The 22898-nt window shown below is 47.8% G+C and overlaps 1 protein-coding gene across 4 annotated transcripts in view; it reads right to left on the reverse strand.

Moving 5' to 3' along the window:
• SNX29 (sorting nexin 29) overlaps positions 1-22898 on the reverse strand; it is a 238673-nt gene that overhangs the window by 161768 nt on the left and 54007 nt on the right. The window lies entirely within an intron of this gene.

Here is a 22898-nt window from a genome sequence, read left to right on the forward strand (position 1 = left end):
AAGGAGGCCCCAGGCTTGTGAGAGGTGTGGCCTGGAAATTGTCAATGTGGTGTGGAGAGTGGATGTAGACAGAGTACTAAGCGCCAAACAGAAAGGCCTGGAGGGGCAGACTCAGTTCTCAAGCCTGAGGCTCACCACTCCTGCCCTAGCAGAAAGTGCTTCAGCAAGACAGGGCAATATAGGCTTCCCCCTTCCTGCTGTAGACGAAGTCTCAGGGGCAGAATGAGGGGTGGGGAAATGGATTAAATGGACAGGGGAGACTGACCAAAAAAATAGCATTTCCTGTCTACTCTACCCCCAAATGGTGGATTCCTCATTTAAGGCAAAACCACTGGACACGACTCAGTGCTATCAGTTCTAAGCTCGCTGGGGGAAACAGATCTGGAGGACTTGATGATGAAGATTGTTACAGTAGTACCTCGGGTTACATACGCTTCAGGTTACAGACTCCGCTAACCCAAAAATAGTGCTTCAGGTTAAGAACTTTGCTTCAGGATGAGAACAGAAATAGCGTGCTGGCAGCGCGGCGGCAGCGGGAGGCTCCATTAGCTAAAGTGGTGCTTCAGGTTAAGAACAGTTTCAGGTTAAGACCTCTGGAACGAATTAAGTACTTAACCCGAGGTACCACTGTATTATATTCCAGGACTCTGTTGTGTCCCTTGAACACCAGCTGAACACCAGTTTTATCATCATAAGAACATGAAAAATAATTTCTCCTACCATTTACCTTATTGCACACCCTCAAGGGGGTGGGGAAAACCACAAAATCATTTCAACTAATTAGACAAATGGTAGCAATATTTACACCAGCCTACCTCCAACAAGGGCTACACCAAGGTTAGGTACCTGTTGAGTTTCAGGAAGTGTTGCTTTGGCTAATGGAAATTAAATGGTAACCTCATTTTAAGAGCGTGTCAAAACCACTTCGCAGTGCAAAGAGAAATGATCAAAAGGTTTCTGTCACTAAGAGGAGCAGCCTGCAATTACTTGGGTGAGCACATTGCTTTGCTTTTTTAAAAAAAAATTGCTAAAATATTCTCTCATCTGGCCAGAATTCCACTGAAGTTGAACAGGGGTCTTATTTAATAGAGATGGTTCTCAATTGCCCTGTAGATGACACACGTAGCAAAAGATATATCCAATTTGCACTTGGCATGAACTACACTTGGTTGTTGCAAATGCAGGCTGAAAAATAACTTCTATAGGCAGTGAAACATTAAGGCAGATGTGTTAATGGCCATGGCTCCCTCTGAATCTTCTGATCCAGGTCAGGAACAGGAAACATCCAAGAGTGAGGACATGGACTCAAAGTTGGGCAGGGAGTGAGACTATGCAGCAGAGCTAGCTTGATGAAGCCCTCCTTTGCTCTCGGAGCTGACAAGGTGAGAGACCCAAGCCCTTCCCATCCCTTGGAGGATGAGAGGGAAATCTTAGGTGCAGCCATCTGTGACACACTGGGACTGGGGGAAGAGGAGGTGCACCCAGCAAGAACTCCCAGAGATGTGGTGCATCAAGAGAAGAGGAGAACATTTTCCCCCACTCCCCAGATAAGTGCCTGTCTTCAGGTCAGGAATTGCTGAAGGCACACAACTTCTTGTGAGTAGCTGAGCCTTCTCTGCTCCTGTTTAAATACTTGGTTAAAAGGCAGGGAAACTTGTTAGAACAACTGTCTTGGAACTCTTGCTACCAATCCTGGAATAGGGCTGGGCAATTTATCGATATATCATCCAAAACCCGTTTGAAGTCCATATTGGTTTCATAATGTTTGACTTAGCAATATATCATGAATCAGGGTGTGTGTGTGTGGGTGTGTGGGTGCATCCACACTATGCAAAAATCATGATGCGGAGAAAACCATGAAGCCAGCCAATGCCTCTACTTAGCTCCATCCTTATTTCAGACACTGTGGTATATTGGTATACAGTGGTACCTCAGGTTACATACACTTCAGGTTACAGACTCCGCTAACTCAGAAATAGTACCTCAGGTTAAGAACTTTGCTTCAGGATGAGAACAGAAATCAGGCTCTGGCGGCGCAACAGCAGTAGGAGGCCCCATTAGCTAAAGTGGTGCTTCAGGTTAAGAACAGTTTCTCCAGACCTCCAGAACGAATTAAGTACTTAACCCAAGGTACCACTGTATCACGATACTCAGCTGGTGATATATCATGATGTTGAAAACCAGATGTCGGCCAGCCCTATCCTGGACTGCTGAACCTTGTCTTTGTCTCTTGAACTGGTTATGCTGTTGCCACCGCTTTGCTTTGTAAGAGCACCAGGACTAAATACTGCTCTTTCCTAGCCACTAAGTCTGCACCATTGATCTGCTACAATGAAAGTTTGCTTCTTACTTCCAAATAAGCACTACTGTGGTTGGGTTTTGGACAGGAGCTGGGATATTTGTTCACAGCTAACTCAAAAATAATAATAGTACTGGACCGAACTGCAAATATCTGGGAATGCTGTTGTTCAAGCCATGGCTCAAGGTAAAAAGTGGTTTTTTAAACGGCGCTAAAGTGGATCTGACAAGCATTTAAACAGCTGGAGGAAACAGGTGGCCTGTCAGTTTTGCGGCTCGGGCAGTTGCACTATTTGTGGAATGAGCTCGTGCTTGGCTCAAAGTGCTCCATGTCGCACTGCCAACAACCATCTTGGCTCAAATTTGTGTTATCCTAGCAATGAAGAAATGAGCAATCAAGGACAATTAGGAATTACCTGCCTTGATGGCATCGCTCAGTCGCTGCTAGGAACGATTAGCGCAAAGTGGATCAAGCTCCAGCCTTTTCACCTCCTCCTTTGTAACAGTTATCCCAATAGGCAAATTGTTGACTATTAAGCTGATAAGGTAAGAACTTGCATCTTAAGGTACGCATAAATACTCCTGGTTGGTAGCAGAATGCTGTATCTGGGAGACTAAGATAATGCACTAGCCCTCCTATCTTTTTAATAAATAATAAAAAGAACTATTGAACAAATATAGAAAGAAAACTACAAATGAAAACTACTTTTTTTTTTTTACTTCTTTTGCAAAAGCAGATTCTAGCCACAATAAAGTGAGACCTGTCTGTATCTCTGCCATCACTAACCTAGGAAGCGAATTTTCTCTCTGATAGCAAGGGAATCATCTTTGGATGTGTGTCCTGTGATGGACAATCAGCAAGAGATTTGTGGTTGTGTTTCCACAGGCAGCAAACCTCACCTCATCGCAAGTATTCATTTCTTCAGATACTGTCCCCACACAGGTGAGACCTCGGGGTTGTGGTGTCAACCATTGCGGACTGCCCAGGTAGCACTGCCCCACAACATGGCCTTTTCAGTGGCACTTGCCCATTTATGGAATGGCCTCCCTGGCAAGGTGTATCCATCTTCCTCATTACTGATTCCTTTAGGAGGAATCCGAAAACAACTAGATTTTTTATTTTTGGCTTTAGCCTTTTTCAGCATCTTCTTCCTTTGGCTAAAAGGAACTACACCCCACCAGTACAGGTTATTCTCCAGCTGAGCACAGGTATAAAGAGTGCAGCAATGCAGAGAAACTATATGCTCTCCTTGAAGTTCAGAGTACGTCTGTGCCTATGTTCTAGTTTAGAAGCTACAGAACTCAAGGTTTCATCTACCCAGGTAGCTACCTTATTGTTTTCTGTGGCAACAGTTGCTCTGATGCTGTTTGCAGAAAGGAGGGTAATCTTCTCGTTGGTTAATCCCAGGTACATGGCAGGTGGGTGATGTATAATGATAATGATAATAATAATAATAATTTATTATTTATACCCCGCCCATCTGGCTGAGTTTCCCCATCTGACTGAGTTTATAGAAGGATTCTGTGCATTTCTGTAAGGTTCAGATTCACTCCATTTCCACTGATACAGCTCCCCTTTACTGCTCACTGCCACAAGCTCAGAATACAAAGCATCAATAGAAATAAATTTCATCCCATCCTTATCCAGCCACCACTGCAAGTCCTCTCCTAAAGAGGCTTTGGACAGGTGTATTCTTCTTGTCAAGGTTTGGCTCCCCTTCTTTGCTTGTAGAGCCTCTTTCATTATATCAAATGAGGCTCCATCAAGCCACCTTCTTTCATACAAACGTAAAACAGACTCACGTTCACGCAACAGCTCAGAGTCTCCCTCTAAGGGAAGAAAGAGAACTCGGGATGAGCTTAGCCTGGAAAGTGATGAGCGCCAAAAGGATGAATAACCAAAGTAATATCTTCTGAAAACATAGCATCAGAATCAATGATGACACAGGAAGACTCCCTGAGTGAGTGCTTGTGGGCCCTGCTTTTGCCACTTACCATCTGGCTTGGGGCGGGGCCTGGGGCCTCACAAGGACTGCGCGCTGCTTGCTGCCTGCTGCCCAGGAAGACTCCCTGAGTGAGTGCTTGTGGGCCCTGCTTTTGCCACTTACCATCTGGCTTGGGGCGGGGCCTGGGGCCTCATAAGGACTGCGTGCTGCTTGCGGCCTGCTGCCCAGGAAGACTCCCTGAGTGAGTGCTTGTGGGCCCTGCTTTTGCCACTTACCATCTGGCCTGGGGCGGGGCCTGGGGCCTCATAAGGACTGCGTGCTGCTTGCGGCCTGCTGCCCAGGAAGACTCCCTGAGTGAGTGCTTGTGGGCCCTGCTTTTGCCACTTACCATCTGGCTTGGGGCGGGGCCTGGGGCCTCATAAGGACTGCGTGCTGCTTGCGGCCTGCTGCCCAGGAAGACTCCCTGAGTGAGTGCCTGAGGGCCCTGCTCCTCCCTGCCACTTACCACCTGGCCCGGGGCGGGGCCTGGGGCCTCATAAGGACTGTGTGCTGCTTGCTGCCTGCTGCCCAGGAAGACTCCCTGAGTGAGTGCTTGTGGGCCCTGCTTTTGCCACTTACCATCTGGCTTGGGGCGGGGCCTGGGGCCTCACAAGGACTGCGCGCTGCTTGCTGCCTGCTGCCCAGGAAGACTCCCTGAGTGAGTGCTTGTGGGCCCTGCTTTTGCCACTTACCATCTGGCTTGGGGCGGGGCCTGGGGCCTCATAAGGACTGCGTGCTGCTTGCGGCCTGCTGCCCAGGAAGACTCCCTGAGTGAGTGCTTGTGGGCCCTGCTTTTGCCACTTACCATCTGGCTTGGGGCGGGGCCTGGGGCCTCATAAGGACTGCGTGCTGCTTGCGGCCTGCTGCCCAGGAAGACTCCCTGAGTGAGTGCTTGTGGGCCCTGCTTTTGCCACTTACCATCTGGCCTGGGGCGGGGCCTGGGGCCTCATAAGGACTGCGTGCTGCTTGCGGCCTGCTGCCCAGGAAGACTCCCTGAGTGAGTGCTTGTGGGCCCTGCTTTTGCCACTTACCATCTGGCTTGGGGCGGGGCCTGGGGCCTCATAAGGACTGCGTGCTGCTTGCGGCCTGCTGCCCAGGAAGACTCCCTGAGTGAGTGCCTGAGGGCCCTGCTCCTCCCTGCCACTTACCACCTGGCCCGGGGCGGGGCCTGGGGCCTCATAAGGACTGTGTGCTGCTTGCTGCCTGCTGCCCAGGAAGACTCCCTGAGTGAGTGCTTGTGGGCCCTGCTTTTGCCACTTACCATCTGGCTTGGGGCGGGGCCTGGGGCCTCATAAGGACTGCGTGCTGCTTGCGGCCTGCTGCCCAGGAAGACTCCCTGAGTGAGTGATTGTGGGCCCTGCTTTTGCCACTTACCATCTGGCTTGGGGCGGGGCCTGGGGCCTCATAAGGACTGCGTGCTGCTTGCGGCCTGCTGCCCAGGAAGACTCCCTGAGTGAGTGCTTGTGGGCCCTGCTTTTGCCACTTACCATCTGGCTTGGGGCGGGGCCTGGGGCCTCACAAGGACTGCGCGCTGCTTGCTGCCTGCTGCCCAGGAAGACTCCCTGAGTGAGTGCTTGTGGGCCCTGCTTTTGCCACTTACCATCTGGCTTGGGGCGGGGCCTGGGGCCTCACAAGGACTGCGCGCTGCTTGCTGCCTGCTGCCCAGGAAGACTCCCTGAGTGAGTGCTTGTGGGCCCTGCTTTTGCCACTTACCATCTGGCTTGGGGCGGGGCCTGGGGCCTCATAAGGACTGCGTGCTGCTTGCGGCCTGCTGCCCAGGAAGACTCCCTGAGTGAGTGCTTGTGGGCCCTGCTTTTGCCACTTACCATCTGGCCTGGGGCGGGGCCTGGGGCCTCATAAGGACTGCGTGCTGCTTGCGGCCTGCTGCCCAGGAAGACTCCCTGAGTGAGTGCTTGTGGGCCCTGCTTTTGCCACTTACCATCTGGCTTGGGGCGGGGCCTGGGGCCTCATAAGGACTGCGTGCTGCTTGCGGCCTGCTGCCCAGGAAGACTCCCTGAGTGAGTGCCTGAGGGCCCTGCTCCTCCCTGCCACTTACCACCTGGCCCGGGGCGGGGCCTGGGGCCTCATAAGGACTGTGTGCTGCTTGCTGCCTGCTGCCCAGGAAGACTCCCTGAGTGAGTGCTTGTGGGCCCTGCTTTTGCCACTTAACATCTGGCTTGGGGCGGGGCCTGGGGCCTCATAAGGACTGCGTGCTGCTTGCGGCCTGCTGCCCAGGAAGACTCCCTGAGTGAGTGCTTGTGGGCCCTGCTTTTGCCACTTACCATCTGGCTTGGGGCGGGGCCTGGGGCCTCATAAGGACTGCGTGCTGCTTGCGGCCTGCTGCCCAGGAAGACTCCCTGAGTGAGTGCTTGTGGGCCCTGCTTTTGCCACTTACCATCTGGCTTGGGGCGGGGCCTGGGGCCTCATAAGGACTGCGTGCTGCTTGCGGCCTGCTGCCCAGGAAGACTCCCTGAGTGAGTGCCTGAGGGCCCTGCTCCTCCCTGCCACTTACCACCTGGCCCGGGGCGGGGCCTGACAGGCCTCACTAGGACAGTTGTTACTGCCGGAGAGGCACAGAGTGTTTTTAAAATGTTTTTTTAAAATTTCTTTGGATTTTTTGTATGTGGGGGGTGGGGGTGGGATGGATGTTTGGTTGGGCTTGGGGAATTATTATTTTTTTATTTTGATGTTTTTGTAATTTTTACATTTTTTTGTTTGTATTGTTTTATTGGTTTTGTTTGTTTGTTTAAGGTGTTATTTTGTTTTTAGGGGGAGGGTTCAGGGCTGCCGGGGAGTGGGCCCCAGCCCACAAAATGGCTGGGGCATGTTCCACAGGGGGGGATGCACTGGGACAACCGATCTCAGTGATCACGGGTAGGAGGAGGAGTTACGCTAAGACCAGACCATGTCATTACAGAGGAGGCAGGTTTAGTCGTTGTCTGAGGACTATCCCTGCCTCCGGGTCTGGTCCTGTCCGGATGGATACTAGAATCAGCAAGGGATACCCACGTGACCTGAAGGTGCTGCTGTGCAATGCCAGGTCAATGATTCGTAAGACCACTGCCATCCATGACTTGATCATGGATGGAGGATTTGACCTGGCATGTGTAACAGAGACTTGGTTGGATGAAGCAGATGGGCCTGTCCTTGCCGCTGCTTGTCCACCAGGTTTCTCTTACGCACAGCAACCCAGGTCACGTGGGCGGGGAGGGGGGGTTGCAGTGATTTTTAGGAAGTCATTAGTTTGCACCAGGCGTCCTATTGGGAAGACCCAGTTTTCTGAGTGCATGTTCTGGAAGTTGGGCAATAGGGGCAGTACAGGATTCCTTTTGGTGTACCGACCTCCCCGCTGCACCAAGGATTCCCTGCCCGAGCTGCTTCAGGTCGTGGCGGATGTTCTCCTGGAGACACCTAGCCTGGTCGTCCTAGGGGATTTTAACATCCATGCCGACACGACCTTACAAGGGGCCGCTCGGGACTTCGTGGAAAGCATGGCCTCCATGGGGCTGTCCCTGAATAAGTCTGGCCCAACCCATAGCCGTGGACATGCCTTGGACCTGGTGTTTACCTCTATGGATGTTGGTGATCTGACACTAAGTAAAAGCGAAATGAAAGAAGTGCCATGGTCAGATCACTTCCTGGTGCAACTGGACTTCTCTGCGACCCATCCCCTCTGCAGGGAGGTGGGACCAATTCGGATGGTCCGCCCCCGCCACTTAATGGATCCAAATGGTTTCCAGAGAGTGGTAGGGGATGCTTTATCCCATGTTGATGGCCTTTCAGCCGATTCCCTGGTGGCCCGCTGGAATGTGGAGTTAACCAGGGCTATTGACTGTTTGGCTCCGAAGCGCCCTCTCCGATTGCATGGAGCCCGGACAGCCCCGTGGTTTTCCACGGATCTGAGGGCAATGAAACAATCGTTGAGACGGCTAGAGCGCCGGTGGCGGATAACTCATTCCGAATCTGACCGGACACAGGTTAGAGCTCAACGTCGAGCCTACCAAGTGGCGATAGCGACGGCGAAGAAGAATTTCTTCACCGCCTCTATTGCATCTGCAGAAAACAGCAGCAGGAGACTTTTTCAGGTGGTTCACAATTTAGCGGAACCACCTGCAACATCGGGGCCCAGTATGGGCCACATGTTCTCCTGCAATGATTTTGCAAAGTTTTTTGCAGATAAAATCGCCCAGATTCGGGAAGAAGTAGACTCCACCGTGGGAGCAGGGCCGGGGCGGGAGAGTGCTAGAGTTCTGTCTAGTCAAGTTGAGTGGGATCAATTTCAATCTGTTACCTCCGAGGATGTGGACAGGCTGCTTGGACGAGTGAAACCAACCACCTGTCTCCTGGATCCTTGCCCATCCTGGCTTATAAAAGCTAGCCGGGAAGGACTGGGCGATGGGCTTCGTGGGGTGGTGAATGCTTCCCTCCGTGAGGGAGCCTTCCCAGACCCGCTGAAAGAGGCGGTTATTAAACCGCTTCTTAAAAAAACATCTTTAGATGCGGCCACGATGGCCAACTATCGCCCAGTCTCAAATCTTCCATTCCTGGGCAAGGTGATTGAGCGAGTGGTTGCTGAACAACTCCAGGCACGCCTGGAAGAAGCGGACCATTTGGATCCCTTCCAGTCGGGATTCAGGCCTCATCATGGGACTGAAACTGCCTTGGTCGCACTGGTTGATGATCTCCGGCGGGCTAGGGACAAAGGTGAGAGCTGTTTCCTAGTTCTGCTGGATCTCTCAGCGGCGTTTGATACCATCGACCATAGCATCCTTCTAGACCGTCTTGAGGGGCTGGGAGCTGGGGGCACTGTTATACAGTGGTTCCGCTCCTTCCTCCTGGGCCGTGTTCAGAAAGTGGTGGTGGGGGATGAGTGTTCAGACCCTTGGGCCCTCACTTGTGGGGTGCCTCAGGGTTCTGTCCTCTCCCCCATGCTTTTTAACATCTATATGAAGCCGCTGGGAGAGATCATCAGGAGGTTTGGGCTGGGTGTTCATCAGTATGCGGATGACACCCAGCTCTACCTCTCTTTTAAATCAGAACCAGTGAAGGCGGTGAAGGTCCTGTGTGAGTGTCTGGAGGCGGTTGGAGGATGGATGGCGGCTAACAGATTGAGGTTGAATCCTGACAAGACAGAAGTACTGTTTTTGGGGGACAGGAGGCGGGCAGGTGTGGAGGATTCCCTGGTCCTGAATGGGGTAACTGTGCCCCTGAAGGACCAGGTGCGCAGCCTGGGAGTCATTTTGGACTCACAGCTGTCCATGGAGGCACAGGTCAAATCTGTGTCCAGGGCAGCTGTTTACCAGCTCCATCTGGTACGTAGGCTGAGACCCTATCTGCCTGCGGACTGTCTCGCCAGAGTGGTGCATGCTCTGGTTATCTCCCGCTTGGACTACTGCAATGCGCTCTACGTGGGGCTACCTTTGAAGGTGACGCGGAAACTACAACTAATCCAGAATGCGGCAGCTAGACTGGTGACTGGGAGCGGCCGCCGAGACCATATAACACCGGTCTTGAAAGACCTGCATTGGCTCCCAGTACGTTTCCGAGCACAATTCAAAGTGTTGGTGCTGACCTTTAAAGCCCTAAACGGCCTCGGTCCAGTATACCTGAAGGAGCGTCTCCACCCCCATCAGTCTGCCCGGACGCTGAGGTCCAGCGCCGAGGGCCTTCTGGCGGTTCCCTCACTGCGAGAAGCAAAGCTACAGGGAACCAGGCAGAGGGCCTTCTCGGTAGTGGCGCCCGCCTTGTGGAACGCCCTTCCAGCAGATGTCAAAGCGATAAACAACTATCTGACATTCAGGAGACATCTTAAGGCAGCCCTGTTCAGGGAAGTTTTTAACGTGTGATATTTTAGTGTATTTTTGGTTTTTATGGAAGCCGCCCAGAGTGGCTGGGGAGGCCCAGCCAGATGGGCGGGGTATAAATAATAAATTATTATTATTATTATTATGTCAGCATCCAGAATAGACATAAGATCCTCTCCAGGAAGGTAAGATTCACTCGCCGTGTCGTCACCATCATCCCCATCTTCATCATCATGACTCAGCAAGTTGTTGACTGCAAGATTTGTCCGCTGGAGCTCTCTTATAATTACACTCCTAGATATTCCTTGTAAAACAACTTGTGCCTGTGAAATGAGTTCTTCTGCAATAACAGATGCTGGAATCACTGGCTGGGGCTGACCACCCAAGAGCCCAGATCCTCTATCACGTCCTGTTTGAATAACTCGTGTTTGCTTCCTGGAATCTCTAGCTCCAGCTGATGATCTACCAGAGGATCCTTCCTTCTTCACTTCCTCCGACACCAGAGCTCCAGCAACTCCCAAGGGTGTTGCCTGCCAGCCTGCCCAGAGTTTCAGAATCCAAAAACGTCCCGGCTTATCCAGGCATTTGATGGCTGAAAGGCACTGTTTCTGGCAAAGCTGAGATGGCTAGATGAGGAAATGCTTTTGGAATGCTGTTGGGGTTTTTTTAATGCTTTAGTATGGATGTGCCTGCAGCCCTGTGCTCCTTCAGGAGCAAGGGCAGGATATACTGTATTTTTCCGTGTATAAGACTAGGTTTTTTTCCTAAAAAATAGGGGGCGTCTTATACTCTGGGCCATCTCCCCTCATTTTCTTAAATCTGAGTCCCACAAAATAGGGATGTCTTATTCATGTCTTAGGGATGTGAGTGGCGCTGTGGGTTAAAACACAGAGCCTAGGACTTGCCGATCGGAAGGTTGGCGGTTCGAATCCCCGCGACGGGGTGAGCTCCCGTTGCTCGGTCCCTGCTCCTGCCTACCTAGCAGTTCGAAAGCATGTCAAAGTGCAAGTAGATAAATAGGTACCGCTCCGACGGGAAGGTAAACGGCGTTTCCGTGCGCTGCTCTGGTTCGCCAGAAGCGGCTTAGTCATGCTGGCCACATGACCCGGAAGCTGTACGCTGGCTCCCTCGGCCAATAAAGCGAGATGAGCGCCGCAACCCCAGAGTCGGTCACGACTGGACCTAATGGTTAGGGGTCCCTTTACCTTTACATATTCATGTCTTATCAAGTATTTCGGCATTTCCAGCTGTTCCTTTCTGACGGGATATCTGTCACTCCAAATTATACCAGGCAGTTGCGCAACCAGGAGGTTTGGTTTCGATCTTACGGAAAGGTAGCATTTCTAGGGGAAATGTGAGCTTTCTCCAAAATTCAGCACCATCCAGGTCAAGGCTTAGGTGATGCAAATCAGTCGCTTCAGGAAACCCCAACCAGGAAGGAACGTTGCTTGCATTCAGGGAGACTTCCAAGTAAACTTGTTTAACATCCGACTGTTGAGCGCTAAAGCATGCCCTCGTCTCCCATTGGTCACCACAGGACTTGGGCACACCTAACTTCCAAAGAAGCAATTGCTCAATACCATTCTAGAACATAAAGAGATTAAAAGCATATTTGCAAAGGAAGCAGGGTGGTAAATTAGGAGGGTTCTTTGTAAAGGGACGTTCAAGTCAGCTGTACCACATAAAATCACTGCTGTCCAAAAGCAGCAATGGACTAATATTTCCCATAAGGAAAACAACATAATAAAACCATGTAAGGTCTGCCAGCTGGTGCCAACTCAGATCGGCTGTGCTGACCCAGCAGCTGGAGAGGTCCTCAGAGGAAAGAAGTCAAAAACTCTTAAGGCAATGTGGTAGACTACTGATAAAATGTCTGGCAACAACAGCGAAACAACACAAATATCACAATGTACACTGTGATAAGCCACTCGCCTCAGTGTTATAAAATCCTGTACCATTATTTTGAGGAGGAAAGAGCAAGAGACGCACAAGCTGCGCTCACCAACCTCCCAAATCCAAGAGTTTGCAATAAAATTACTGCTTTAAAAATTAATCCTTCCCTTCCAGCGTTAAGAGAAATACATGGAAAACATCACTCGATAATTAACCTGCTGCTTGCATTATTACCCAACCGCTCCTCCAAGACTTCAAACCACACCAGCTCTCAGATTTTAAGAACATTTCGTTATCTCTGCTTAGCCTCTGGCAAAAGGCAGGAGTTCAATTAAATAAATATATGGCATGCCAGAAGAAGTGTCTCGTGGTTATACATATTGCACACGCACAAAATGCAAACACCACCTTCCCAAGGAATTTTGTGTGTGAAAGGGTAATAAATCAGGGCAGAGGACATGTTACTGTAGTCAGTGTTGTGGACAACTTTTCCATCCAGAAGATCCCCGGTTCAATTTCTGGCATCTCCATTTAAAACTATCAGGTAGCAGGGGGATGGGAGAGGTCTCCATCTATGTTCCCTGCTTGCTGAGGAACCTTAGGGCTATATGGACAAAAAGTCAGACTTGATAGAGGATGGCTTGCTAACTAGACATAGGGATTTATTAGAATTCCTGCTCCATGACTGCAGTCATGGGATTGTTGTCTTTCACATGATGGTATGTATTTTGACTCTACAGAGTGGGAAGTGACAAAGACAGGATGTTTGTGTTACTGTGTTCCATGAAGTGAGACTATTGTCCTTTTTTTCTCTCTTTGCTGTCTGATGCTAGAGAGAGAGGGAGCCATGTTGCAGTGCGTGTGTGTTTATATGTAAATAAAGTAGATTAGCCAAAATGCTGAGGTCTGTTACGCAACTGCGCAAACTCTGCTGATCCCTAAGTGTGCCGGTTTCGGTTGGCATCGGTCGCTGTGATGTTCGGGCTGAAGAAAGCTTCTGAAGTTCCCAAACGATCGACCAGGAGGGAGGGAACATGCCAGTCAGGCATGTGTCTCTGCCAGGGTCCTAATCGAGTGTAGGCCGAGCTCCTAACAGTATTCAAAGCAGCCCTAAGGCAAGTGTTCCATCAGTGCAAGGATTTTTTGCCTGCCCAACAAGACATTCTCTTCTGGAGGTTCCAGACCAGATTTGGGGATGGCACAGGGCACATGTGGGGAAAGGAGATGGGGGAATCATGGTGTGCAAGAGGAAGTTGTTCTGCTTGCACAATTATTTAGTTGAATGCCACCAATGGGTTTGTAAACTAATTAACTGGTGTGATTGGTCAGCTAAATTTTTTTTTAAAAAAAAATAAACTCAAGACAAAACTTTGTCCACTCCCCCAACCCAAGCAGATTGATGAAGCTGGCAATAACCAAAGAAACCAAGACTTGGGATGCTGCAACTATGCAGTTGGGAGAGATGCAGCAGCTGCCTTGTTCTCTGACATCTTTTCGCAGGGCCTGCAAGATGGAGCTGCTCTGCCAGGCCTGCCCCCTTCTTTCTATGGGACCCTGTATGTTAAGTGGCCTCTTTGGCTATTTCTATTGGCCCATATGGGACCAGCATGAGTGGCCGGGCCTGGTGAAATTTTAATTCCTTACCACTACGGTTATAATTCATGGGTTCCCACTTAATTTTATTGTGATTTTAAATGTGATTCAAATTGTATTTTAAACTAATCGTTTGATTTTGTGTTTTTAATGTAATTTATATATTTGGTGTTAGCCGCCCTGAGCCCGGTCTCGGTCTGGGAGGGTGGGGTATAAATATATTATTATTATTGTTATTATTATTATTATTATTATTATTATTATTATTATTATTATTTAAGGTTGATTAAGATAGCTGTTCCCTTTCCACTTCAAGTGGTTGCTTCGTCTTTCATGGTGAAGCTGACAATGACTTTCCTCTGAACAAAAGGAACTAGAGGCCTCAGGGCTACAGACATGGGGGCTACTGGCACAGCAGTGGCTGTGTTGGACTAGGAGTTGGGAGTCCAGGATTCAAATCTCTACCTGGCCATGAAGCTCCTAGGGCAACCTTGGAACAGTCACCATCTCTCTCAGCCTAACCTACCTCACAGGGTTGTCGCAAGGGACAAAAGGGGAAGGGGGAGGAAAATGTATGCCGCCTTGAGCTCCTCAAAGTAAAGGTGGGAATATAAATGCAATAAATAGCCATATATTTCAATTTAGGAGTCTTGTTCACACCTCCAGCAAACAAATGTCTCTGAAAGAGCCAGGGTTTGTTCCCCAGTTTCCCAATTAACAGTAGCATCCCGTATGGCCAAGCACTGAACCTACCCCAATTAGAAACACGTTTCATCTAGATCTCAGGCTGATGTTCTCTCTCCTTTTCCAGCAAAGTTTTGAAAAAACAAATATTTGCCACCAACCGTATCTTTCCTTGTAATGTGAAACTCCAAATCCCAATAATCTGATTTATTCTGAGCCATTCCCTGCAATTACATTAAATCCTAAAATGCACAATGTTCTAAGGTCTATTTATCAGGACCTTTTCTTTGGACAACGCAAGAAGGTAAAGAAGATTACTCACAACTAACATATTAATTATGATGGAGCAGGGCTGAAATTGAAAATCTCTGTGAGCCACACAATTCTAGTATCCCTGATGAATACAGCTTTCGCCAGAATGTCAGGGAAACGGCTCCTGGCAAACTTCCAAGTGTTAAAAATACTGAATTCCACTGCCCCATCTGTCCATACCCAAGTTACTTCAAAAGATCAATTTAAGAACTAAACTAATATGATATTTTAGACATAGAAGATCTCATCTCCAGCAATAAAATGGAAGGAAATTAGTGGGTCAGTTTTGGTCTATTCCAGCATTCCTCGTCATTTGCAACAACAAAAAGAAAGAGGGTTTTAAGACAAAGCACTATCAGCATCCAATACATCAGCATAAATTAAGGGCAAAAAGACCCTGAAATTTCCCATGTTATATACTGCATTTTTCCGTGTATAAGACATCCCTGTTTTGGGGGACTCTAAATTAAGAAAACACCCCTCAACGCTACCTGTGTATAAGACAAGCCCCAATTTTAAACCTAATTTTTTGGTAAAAAAAACCACCTAGTCCTATACATGGAAAAATACGGCAATTACTCTTTTCGTTGGACTCGACAGTTTTCACACAGCTGATAGTGGCACAACTACAACATATTCTTTAGCCTTATGTTATGCAGGCTATTTTGAAAGAGAAGGGGGAAAACAGAGCTTTAAGTTAACTATTTTGTTCCTGATGGTGCTCGTTCCCTTGGCCTGAAAAGCGAGATGAGTGCCGCACCCCATAGTTGCCTTTGACTGGACTTTACCGTCCAGGGGCCCTTTTCCTTTTCTTTAATTTTTAACCATCTTAATGTTTTGAAGCAAAGAGAGGGAGCAAGGGAGGGACAGACAGAGGGAGAATTAAGGGACCCTCTAATGCAGGGTTTCCCAAACTTGGGTCTCCAGCTGTTTTTGGACTACAAATGCCATAATCCATAGCTAGCAGGACCAGTGGTCAAGGATGATGGGAACTGTAGTCCGAAAACAGCCGGAGACCCAAGTTTGGGAACCTCTGCTCTAATGCTCGCTTACAAAAAGTAGAGCAGAATACTGGCAAAGACCTTAACAGGTCTGTACACTAGGTGCTGAAAACCATAGGTGAGCTGAGTGCTGCTGTGCTTAGGTTTCGCTTGTGCGCTTTCCATAGACATCTTGGTCACTGTGAGAACAGATGCTGGACTATGTTGGCACTTAGTCTGATCCAGCAGGAAAGTATTCTTTCTCGCAATCCCATCTCCTTGGCACACATCTATCTGCTTCTATAAAACTGAAAAGTACAGTGGTGCCTCGCAAGACGAAATTAATTCGTTCCGCGAGTTTTTTCGTCTAGCGAATTTTTCGTCTTGCGAAGCACGGTGTCGGAAAAGTTTTGGAAAAGCTTCAAAAATCGCCAAAAACCTCAAAAAAGGCTACCACACCGCGTTCTATGACTTGCTCCTCGAAGTCAAGTCGCAAGTGTATTAACGGTGTTAAGAAAAGGGATACAAACCCTGCAAAAAACGCAAGACGTTTTCGTCTTGCGAAGCAAGCCCATAGGGAAATTCGTCTTGCGAAGCAGCTCAAAAACCGCAAAACCCTTTCATCTAGCGAGTTTTTCGTCTTGCAAGGCATTCGTCTTGCGGGGCACCACTGTATCACTTTCCACTTAAAAACACACAGACACACAGACTTTGGAGTTGCCTGCGTATGACTTGAGAATTATACTTTGATTCCTTAAGCCTGACACTTTCACAGTTTAAAGAAGCTGTATCCTCTGTGTTCAAAGAAAGGGAATCTCTAAGTATTTGATATTCAGGTTATGTATATTCATAAGAAATGCTTATAATGGATTAAATAGGCATAGCTAAACAATTAAACTGAAAATTTAAAATGTAATTGCGGTCTTAGAAAGTTTTCCGTCCACGTGCTGCAGAACCACTTTAATTCAGCAATGAACTCATTCTTTGAACATATATTGTGGGGGGGTTTTATTACCAAATAAATTAAAAAGGCTTCAAGTGAAGATAACTGTTAGCTTTATTATGATGATTTGACATCCACCAAATGATAATATTAGTTCTGAGCTGTTGTGCCTAAAGGAATTATTAAGTCTCTTTTTTAAAAAAAAGTCATTTGAGTGACACCTAAGTAAAATTGAATAAATCTCTTGGTTTGTTTTTATTTAGGTCAAAGATGAACTGCGGTGCGGCAGCTAGTTAGCATGGTGGGCTCAGATGTGGCAACTGGAGGCTCAAATCCCTGCTTAGCTCTGAAACCTGAACATCCCTCTATTTACCTCAAAAATGTTTTGTGAACCTTTATTTGAGCAACTGCAAAAGATTGAAGCCTTTAATGCCAGTTCCAAGGGGATCTTATATTCTTTGTTTATTCATGTATTCATTATTTCAGTTTGTATGTCGCTTTCCCACATAACTGTGCCCACAGCGGCTCCCGTAACAACAGAAAATATAAAGCAGTATTACAGTAACAACCCAAACACTGATTCATTTCAAAGCATCGTGGTCTGCATTCAATGAAGTTTTACTCAAGAGCAGACCCACTTAAATTAATGGACATGACTAACTCACGCCCATTAAGTTCAATGGGTCTACTTGGATGCAACCCTCTGGGCAGGACTAGTGTCAGATTCAGCCCAATATGACAATCCAGATAGATAGATAGATAGATAGATAGATAGATGGATGGATAGATATGCAGATTTGTAGTAATACAGCTCTTTCCTTACATAAATCAGCCTCCAACAAAACATCCTTTTTGGAACCATATGTATTATAAAACATATGCAGCTCAAATTTATTCTTAGTATCAGTGATGGAAATGTAACCCACAGCTGATGAAAGACAACCAGAAGGCATGGCGCAGAGCCGTTCATTTTTAGAAACTATCGTTCTATCACCACCCCCTTTTTTTCTTGTGTAAAACCTGACCAACCCACACAGTTTCTATTCCTATCACTCCTTCATTTACATAATTGTAACACAGAAGAATATAGCTAGCCAAGGTTCCTTCCTCTCCCCTCCCCTCCCCTCCCCCCACCAGTAATTACACTAAGTCAGTATCAAATGAAGGATAATTTTTTGTATTTTAAGCAGCTTAAAAGGATCGTTTTCATGAATATTTTTTAATACAAATCAGTACACCAAAAAACAACCGCATAGTGCTTCAAAACATTTATCTAATGAAGCGCTAAGTCAAAGCCATGCAGGGACAGGAAAGTCTACTACACTACCACTTGATGCAATCTCTTGATCAGGGATAGGCAACATGCAACCCTTCAAATGTTGTTGGACTACAACTCCCATCATCACTAATCTAATTGGGGTTATGCTGTCTGGGGATGATGGGACCTGTAGTCCAACATCTGGAAGGAACCACAATGACTTCCTGTGCTCTTGACTTCAGCCTGTCTTTCTCACATTTATCAGTATATATATTTACTATCCATAATCTGAAATCCTAGGAATGATTTAACGCGTTGTGCTGAGAATGGCTTGCTTTCAACAAACTGAATGACTTTGCTGGGACAGTTTCCCCAGAAAGATTTCTCCCATTTATACTGTATGTTTGGGGATATGCCTTGCTTTGTTAGCTCTGGTATGTGCTTTTACTCATTAATTGTGTAGCGTGCTTGTAAAAAGGTAAAGGGACCCCTGACAATTAGGTCCAGTCGTGGCCAACTCTGGGGTTGCGGTGCTCATCTCCCTTTATTGGCCGAAGGAGCCGGTGTACAGCTTCCGGGTCATGTGGCCAACATGACTAAGCCGTTTCTAGCGAACCAGAGCAGCGCACGGAAACGCCGTTTACCTTCCCGCCACAGCGGTACCTATTTATCTACTTGCATGTTGACGTGCTTTTGAACTGCTAGGTTGGCAGGAGCAGGGACCGAGCAATGGGAGCTCACCCCATCGCGGGGATTCGAACCGCCGACCTTCTGATCGGCAAGTCCTAGGCTCTGTGGTTTAACCCACAGCTCCACCTGCGTCCCTGTAGCATGCTTATAGCCGCTATTAAAAAGGCATTTTTCTGGTCAAGTTAGTCAATAGATTTTGTAGCTAGGCGGTGGTTTCTGGCCAGTCTTAGCCTCAGGAAGTATAAGTTGCATGAAAATGCTTGCTATTTCTAAGTAAGATTCTCACAGACCAGGCCTCAGCCTTGAAGAGCTGACTGTGCTAGTAGGCAAAGGGGTTATTCAGCCTTAACATCTGAAGACACACAAGACCATCCATCACCTTGCTGCAGCTAAGCAGTTCTAAATATAGTACTGCGATGGAAGACCCCTTTAGGTTCCATGATGGAAGACAGCAAGTGTGGTGCAGCAGTTTGAGTGTGGGTCTAGGACATGGGTAGGCAAACTAAGGCCCAGGGGCCGGATCCCTTTTAAATCAGAACCTGTGAAGGCGGTGAAGGTCCTGTGTGAGTGCCTGGAGGCGGTTGGAGGATGGATGGCGGCTAATGGATTGAGGTTGAATCCTGACAAGACAGAAGTACTGTTCTTGGGGGACAGGGGGCGGGCTGGTGTGGAGGACTCCCTGGTCCTGAATGGGGTAACTGTGCCCCTGAAGGACCAGGTGCGTAGCCTGGGAGTCATTTTGGACTCACAGCTGTCCATGGAGGCGCAGGTTAATTCTGTATCCAGGGCAGCTGTCTACCAACTCCACCTGGTACGCAGGCTGAGACCCTACCTGCCCACGGACTGTCTCGCCAGAGTGGTGCATGCTCTAGTTATCTCCCGCTTGGACTACTGCAATGAGCTCTACGTGGGGCTACCTTTGAAGGTGACTCAGAAACTACAGCTAATCCAGAATGCGGCAGCTAGACTGGTGACTGTGGGCAGCCGCCGAGACCACATAACACCGGTCTTGAAAGACCTACATTGGCTCCCAGTACGTTTCCGAGCACAATTCAAAGTGCTGTTGTTGACCTTTAAAGCCTTAAACGGCCTCGGCCCAGTATACCTGAAGGAGCGTCTCCACCCCCATCGTTCTGCCCGGACGCTGAGGTCCAGCGCCGAGGGCCTTCTGGCGGTTCCCTCACTGCGAGAAGCAAAGCTACAGGGAACCAGGCAGAGGGCCTTTTCGGTAGTGGCGCCCGCCCTGTGGAACGCCCTCCCATCAGATGTCAAAATGATAAACAACTACCTGACATTCAGAAGACATCTTAAGGCAGCCCTGTTCAGGGAAGTTTTTAATGTATGATATTTTAGTGTTTTTTTTGGTTTCTATGGAAGCCGCCCAGAGTGGCTGGGGAAACCCAGCCAGATGGGCGGGGTACAAATAATAAATTATTATTATTGTTATTATTATCCGGCCCAATTGCCTTCTAAATCTGGCCCACGGACAGTCCAGGAATCTGCGTGTTTTTACATGAGTAGAATGTGCCCTTTTATTTAAAATGCATCTCTGGGTTATTTGTGGGGCATAGGAATTCGTTCATTTTTATTTTTTCCCCAAAATATAGTCCGGCCCCCCACAAGGTCTGAGGGACAGTGGACCGGCCCCCTGCTGAAAAAGTTTGCTGACCCCTGGTCTAGGATCTGGGAGCCCAGGGTTCTCAGCCTAACTGCCTCTCAATAGGGTTGTTGTGGGGGTTAATTGAGGAGCAGGAGAATACTGCACACCCCCGTGACCTCCTTGGATGAAAGATGGAATACAAATGTTAAAAGGAAGTAAGAAAGGTGGTGAGATAAATATAAGAAAATTAAAAATGTCTTTACTTGGAATTAAGCATAGCCAATTTCTTATCCTTTTGATCCCAAATTCAGCATGGGCCATTCTCAGATTTACACATTGTACACTGCCAAATTTCAAATCAGTCTGATGAATTATTTTCTAACCATAAGCAGTAGAACCTATTCCTCACGCCTCAATTTCTCATTATAACAGCAGAATGTGATTCAGCCAACTCACGCTTAATGCAGGGCTATAAATGTGGCTGTATAATAATAAATTATGTGAGAGACTAATGATGGCAATACATAAACTGCTGAAACATTTTATCCTCTAATCTTTAAACTTTCAGTCAAAAAAACCAAATATGATTTTCCAGGAAAAAGTGTTTATTGTAGGAAGTTTGTGGGGGCTAATGGGAGCATAGATGAGTGCACTTACAAGGAAAATTCATGAATTTATGTCTACGTATTTCTTATTAAAAAATCAGGCCATGATACTTGCAAGAAGAATCACATAGCTATATTGATTTAAATTGTTTTACAAACAGGAATTAAGTTACTTAATTCCTCCAGGAGCTTAGAGAACCCTCAATCCATAAGTGCTCAAGCTGTGAATACCAATGGAAAACTTATTTCCGCAGTTTAAAGCACTAGAAAAGTACTAAAAGGCTTTTTACCGCCTGTCAAGAGATTTAATTTTCTCCAACGAAAGTGCCTGTGTGTGTGTGTGTGTGTGTGTGCGCGCGCGCGCGTTTAAAAAGTACTAGTTCTCTCTTTTCAGCCAGTCATTCTATACAGCAAAAAAACCCAGCCCTCACTTCCAGCCAATTTACTTCCAGAATAAAAATAAACCTGAGGAGTGGGAAGAACACATTTTACTGAAAATCAAAATGTGTCAAGGGGACAGATTTTAATGGGCCGAAACCAAAGTCACAGCTAGCTTGTCCCAACTCAATGAGATATTTAAAAAAACAAAAACAAATTTACCGTATTTTTTGCTCTATAAGACTCACTTTTTCCCTCCTAAAAAGTAAGGGGAAATGTGTGTGCGTTTTATGGAGTGAATGCAGGCTGTGCAGCTATCCCAGAAGCCAGAACAGCAAGAGGGATTGCTGCTTTCACTGCACAGCGATCCCTCTTGCTGTTCTGGCTTCTGAGATTCAGAATATTTTTTTTTCTTGTTTTCCTCCTCAAAAAACTAGGTGCGTCTTGTGGTCTGGTGCGTCTTATAGAGTGAAAAATATGGTGCTTTGGATCCAACCCAGCAGCCTGAAAGAAGACACTTCTCTGCTGGTTTCCATGCCTAGGATTCTTAATAGCTACTGGACATAATGGCTTTGTCCTACCACCACTGTCAGAGGCAGTATGAGGGGTTGCTGGGAATCCTACGTGTGGGAAGTGCTTTTGTACCCAGGTCCTGTATGTAGGCCTCCAATAGGCATCTTCAGCATTGATTTGCCCATGCTGTAAGATCAGGAGACAAGGTCCTCCTGGTGCTCCTCTCCCCAGTATGAGGCATGAAGTGTGCAGGTCTGGGGGAAACCTTCTCCTCATCCTCATCTTTCCTCAATGAGAGGCATCTCAACACATCTTCCTATAATGTCAGGTGGCTTAGCTGAGACATGTTTTTTTCTGGCATGCTTCACTGAGAACATTCCACAGCTGGGGAGCTACAACCAAAAATGGTCCTCTCCCTTCCTGCCAGCCTCTGAACCTCCCTCAGAGAGCCAGTGTGGTGTAGTGGCTAAGAGCGGTAATCTCGTAATCTGGAGAACCGGGTTCGCGTCTCCGCTCCTCCACATGCAGCTGCTGGGTGACCTTGGGCCAGTCACACTTCTCTGAAGTCTCTCAGCCCCACTCACCTCACAGAGTGTTTGTTATGGGGGAGGAAGGGAAAGGAGAATGTTAGCCGCTTTGAGACTCCTTTGGGTAGTGATAAAGCGGGATATAAAATCCAAACTCTTCTTTTTCTTCAGAGGAACTCCATGAGAAGGGCCTCAGATGAATCCTGAAGGACAGGGGTCAGCAAACGTTTTCAGCAGGGGGCCAGTCCACTGCCCCTCAGACCTTGTGGGGGGCTGGATTATATTTTTTTGGCGGGGGTGAATGAATTCCTATGCCCCACAAATAACCCAGAGATGCATTTTAAATAAAAGGACATATTCTACTCATGTAAAAACAGGCTGATTCCGGGACCGTCTGCGGGCTGGATTTAGAAGGTGACTGGGCCGGATCCGGCCCCTGGGCCTTAGTTGCTGAAGGATTTGTGTAGGTTCCCATCAGCACTCTGAAAGTCTGGAGTAACATGTTCTGATCTTCTGGGCCCAGCCAAAAACCTGGGTGGCCACTCCTAAGATTGGATCTAGAGTTGAGAGAGCAAAAATCTATTCACCCAATGGGGCTTTTCTGTCCCCTTCTCCTCACTGCAGTCTTGCATCCTCCAAAAAGACTCTCCAGAGAATCAGGGGTTCCTCATGAATGTGGAATGTGTCAGAATAGGCTGCCGGGGGGGGGGGGGAATGAAAAAATCAGAAAAAGTGGGATGGAAGGACTTTGCACAAAAAAATGTAGAATTGTGCCAGTGTGGGTCACTAAATCTGTATCCAGCCTACAGTGCCTAAACAAACACTTGCGCAAGCT

The sequence above is a fragment of the Podarcis bocagei genome (genome assembly GCF_964188305.1).
Source record: "Podarcis bocagei genome assembly, chromosome: 14".
In the NCBI taxonomy this organism is placed as follows: Eukaryota; Metazoa; Chordata; class Lepidosauria; order Squamata; family Lacertidae; genus Podarcis; species Podarcis bocagei.